A 5,000-nucleotide genomic window follows, 5' to 3' on the forward strand; every position below is an offset into this window, starting at 1 on the left:
CGTGCAATGCCGACAGTACGTGCGACATGACGTGGTGCAACGACGGTACCGCCACCTGGGGGAGGCCACGCGGACTAAGCCATGTATGGGGCCCACAGTGCTCATTTGCCGAGCCCACCCACACAAAACCTGCACCCCCCTCCAGCGCAGGAGCCGCAACCCGGGTGCGTACGCCGCACCAAGTGCTCCACCCGCGACCGTACGTGCCCCGCCGAAATCGCAACTCCGGCGGATGAACGGCGGACTTTTCTCGCAGTCGTAAGTTGCAATCCACCCCTATATCTTGCGCCTCATGAAGAGTTATATCAAGTATGCCAAATTCCCGCTGTCCCTATACATGCAGTAAGTTCGTCGTGGGCGCTGGCCGGCAGGCCGCGAGACGTGACGCCCGGCGGCAAAGAGTGCTCCTCTGAGGATATAGATGTTCCGTTCCGCCGCACAATGGTGACGGTGACCGCTGCCTGCGGTGGCAACGCTGGGCACAGTCGATACTCGCCGTGTGGTGGAAGGTAAACATTATGCGGTACATCAGTACTTTCCTAATAGTTCGGTCGTCTCACGGCACTGCTTAGTAAATGATGCAAGGCCAAATATAGATGATTTATGCGAATGTCCCTATACGTGCTGTAAGACTGGGCACACAACGTGAATCGCACGTCAGCCAGACACTCGAACATGCACCACTCTCGGCCTGCAACGGAGACACACAATACGTAAACATCTGGAATGCGACAATGTCGAGTGCATCCTCTCTGCCACATTGCACCGTCGACACTATGATAACCAGAGCAGTAGGTCCACCTATAAAAGCACAATACCCCACTCCTCCGACAACTACCATTGCTCAGATAAATCAACACCACCAACACACATCCTACACAGAGGGGCACCAAATATCATCCCCCGCCCTCGTGTTATACCACATGAAAAATTGCAGAAGTGAGAGACACACATCCGCCAGCCTCTTGCTACAAGCATCGAACCGACGTGACGTATCTGACGGTGACTCAGGCATCCGTGTACTGCCACCACTATCCACCCCCCCCCCCCCTCTCTCTCTGCCCCCTTCCCACACAATACCAAATTTAACCAACTTTATCGCTTAACCTAACTGTGGCTGTACCAGTTTATCGCTTAACCTAACTGTGGCTGTACCAGTTTATCGCTTAACCTAACTGTGGCTGTACCAGTTTATCGCTTAACCTAACTGTGGCTGTACCAGTTTATCGCTTAACCTAACTGTGGCTGTACCAGTTTATCGCTTAACCTAACTGTGGCTGTACCAGTTTATCGCTTAACCTAACTGTGGCTGTACCAGTTTATCGCTTAACCTAACTGTGGCTGTACCAGTTTATCGCTTAACCTAACTGTGGCTGTACCAGTTTATCGCTTAACCTAACTGTGGCTGTACCAGTTTATCGCTTAACCTAACTGTGGCTGTACCAGTTTATCGCTTAACCTAACTGTGGCTGTACCAGTTTATCGCTTAACCTAACTGTGGCTGTACCAGTTTATCGCTTAACCTAACTGTGGCTGTACCAGTTTATCGCTTAACCTAACTGTGGCTGTACCAGTTTATCGCTTAACCTAACTGTGGCTGTACCAGATTATCGCTTAACCTAACTGTGGCTGTACCAGATTATCGCTTAACCTAACTGTGGCTGTACCAGATTATCGCTTAACCTAACTGTGGCTGTACCAGATTATCGCTTAACCTAACTCAATTTGTCCCTTAACCTAACTCAATTTGTCCCTTAACCTAACTCAAGTTGTCCCTTAACCTAACTCAAGTTGTCCCTTAACCTAACTCAAGTTGTCCCTTAACCTAACTCAAGTTGTCCCTTAACCTAACTCAATTTGTCCCTTAACCTAACTCAATTTGTCCCTTAACCTAACTCAAGTTGTCCCTTAACCTAACTCAAGTTGTCCCTTAACCTAACTCAAGTTGTCCCTTAACCTAACTCAAGTTGTCCCTTAACCTAACTCAAGTTGTCCCTTAACCTAACTCAAGTTGTCCCTTAACCTAACTCAATTTGTCCCTTAACCTAACTCAATTTGTCCCTTAACCTAACTCAATTTGTCCCTTAACCTAACTCAAGTTGTCCCTTAACCTAACTCAAGTTGTCCCTTAACCTAACTCAAGTTGTCCCTTAACCTAACTCAAGTTGTCCCTTAACCTAACTCAAGTTGTCCCTTAACCTAACTCAAGTTGTCCCTTAACCTAACTCAAGTTGTCCCTTAACCTAACTCAAGTTGTCCCTTAACCTAACTCAAGTTGTCCCTTAACCTAACTCAAGTTGTCCCTTAACCTAACTCAAGTTGTCCCTTAACCTAACTCAAGTTGTCCCTTAACCTAACTCAATTTGTCCCTTAACCTAACTCAAGTTGTCCCTTAACCTAACTCAATTTGTCCCTTAACCTAACTCAATTTGTCCCTTAACCTAACTCAATTTGTCCCTTAACCTAACTCAAGTTGTCCCTTAACCTAACTCAAGTTGTCCCTTAACCTAACTCAAGTTGTCCCTTAACCTAACTCAAGTTGTCCCTTAACCTAACTCAAGTTGTCCCTTAACCTAACTCAATTTGTCCCTTAACCTAACTCAATTTGTCCCTTAACCTAACTCAAGTTGTCCCTTAACCTAACTCAAGTTGTCCCTTAACCTAACTCAAGTTGTCCCTTAACCTAACTCAAGTTGTCCCTTAACCTAACTCAAGTTGTCCCTTAACCTAACTCAAGTTGTCCCTTAACCTAACTCAATTTGTCCCTTAACCTAACTCAATTTGTCCCTTAACCTAACTCAATTTGTCCCTTAACCTAACTCAAGTTGTCCCTTAACCTAACTCAAGTTGTCCCTTAACCTAACTCAAGTTGTCCCTTAACCTAACTCAAGTTGTCCCTTAACCTAACTCAAGTTGTCCCTTAACCTAACTCAAGTTGTCCCTTAACCTAACTCAAGTTGTCCCTTAACCTAACTCAAGTTGTCCCTTAACCTAACTCAAGTTGTCCCTTAACCTAACTCAAGTTGTCCCTTAACCTAACTCAAGTTGTCCCTTAACCTAACTCAAGTTGTCCCTTAACCTAACTCAATTTGTCCCTTAACCTAACTCAAGTTGTCCCTTAACCTAACTCAATTTGTCCCTTAACCTAACTCAATTTGTCCCTTAACCTAACTCAATTTGTCCCTTAACCTAACTCAAGTTGTCCCTTAACCTAACTCAAGTTGTCCCTTAACCTAACTCAAGTTGTCCCTTAACCTAACTCAAGTTGTCCCTTAACCTAACCCACGTTGTCCCTTAACCTAACCCACGTTGTCCCTTAACCTAACCCACGTTGTCCCTTAACCTAACCCACGTTGTCCCTTAACCTAACCCACGTTGTCCCTTAACCTAACCCACGTTGTCCCTTAACCTAACCCACGTTGTCCCTTAACCTAACCGACGTTGTCCCTTAACCTAACCGACGTTGTCCCTTAACCTAACCCACGTTGTCCCTTAACCTAACCCACGTTGTCCCTTAACCTAACCCACGTTGTCCCTTAACCTAACCCACGTTGTCCCTTAACCTAACCCACGTTGTCCCTTAACCTAACCCACGTTGTCCCTTAACCTAACCCACGTTGTCCCTTAACCTAACCCACGTTGTCCCTTAACCTAACCCACGTTGTCCCTTAACCTAACCCACGTTGTCCCTTAACCTAACCCACGTTGTCCCTTAACCTAACCCACGTTGTCCCTTAACCTAACCCACGTTGTCCCTTAACCTAACCCACGTTGTCCCTTAACCTAACCCACGTTGTCCCTTTGCCTAACATAGTTCACTGCTCGGAATCTCTGGTGTCGTTGTTATCCTCATGTAGATGTCTTGCGAGTGTTGCTTACTTTCCACATATTCCTGCTATCCACTGTCAATTGTACTGCAATAGGACTATATCGCCGACCCCCCCCCTCCCCCCCCTCTGTCCCCCTCTGTCCCCCTCTTTGTGTCTCTGTCCTCTCAAGCTGGTCGGTCTGGCGTTTGAGTGTTAAATGAGCCTCGCAGCTGTTCAGTTGCATTCAGATGTCGACGCCCTCAGTGTACGTCGTGGTATGGTCTGTGTCCATTGTCCGCTGATGTCGTACGCGTAACCCACACGCTGTACCGATCATCGGTCGTTACGTACAGAGTGAAGTAGTGTGATACGTGTGACCGTACGCTGGCTGTGCCCAACGGTGTCGAATCTCAATTTCCATATGTTGTGCTTGATGCTACTTGTCTCGTCTCCCAATAACAGCTAGGTTGCACTGTGGTACGCCGTAGAGGCGTGTGGGAGGAACGTACGAACGCATTGTATGTCACCCTGGGTCGCTGGGGGTGGTGGTGCGGTGAGTCAGGTCAGGTCAGGTCAGCGTGAGCCGTCTGATGTAGTGACGCGTGTATTCCGACTTTGTCGTATTGCCTCACACAAAGTGCTACCCTGGTGGACCGCGTTCCATATCTGGGACATGCCGCAGATGCCGGTTGACAGTGGATCGCGGAAGGTACATCGCATACGTGCGCGGGCCACCTTCCACGTGTTCTCTTCTGCACATGTCGCAGTGTGTATGTGGTCTGATGTAGCGTGTCGTGACACATGACATCCTGGCATGCAAGAATTGTTGAATTCGCAAATGTAGGTGGACATCTACGTTTACTGCCCAAGATACGCAAATGAACTGGAAATCCGTTGTTGAGCGGTTGTTCACGCTGGAGGTGAATCTGTGATGGCGACGATCGGTACAGCTATTAACCGGTTGTTTCAGCGGTACCCGCCACATCCACACGCGTGACTAGGCCCATGTGGGTATGAAGCGATACGCGGCGGTGGCTTGGTGGGACTGTTCCCGGCCGGTGAAGGGGGGCCGCCCGGCGTGTTGGCCGCGCGCTGCGTGGGCGCACGCGCAACAGGCGGCTGGTGGGGGGCGCCGAGTGGCAGGAGCGCCAGCCGACGGGCCCGGCAGGCGGCGCAGCTACGCTGCGGCGC

The sequence above is a fragment of the Schistocerca gregaria genome, unplaced genomic scaffold, assembly GCF_023897955.1.
Source record: "Schistocerca gregaria isolate iqSchGreg1 unplaced genomic scaffold, iqSchGreg1.2 ptg000670l, whole genome shotgun sequence".
NCBI classification, from domain to species: domain Eukaryota; kingdom Metazoa; phylum Arthropoda; class Insecta; order Orthoptera; family Acrididae; genus Schistocerca; species Schistocerca gregaria.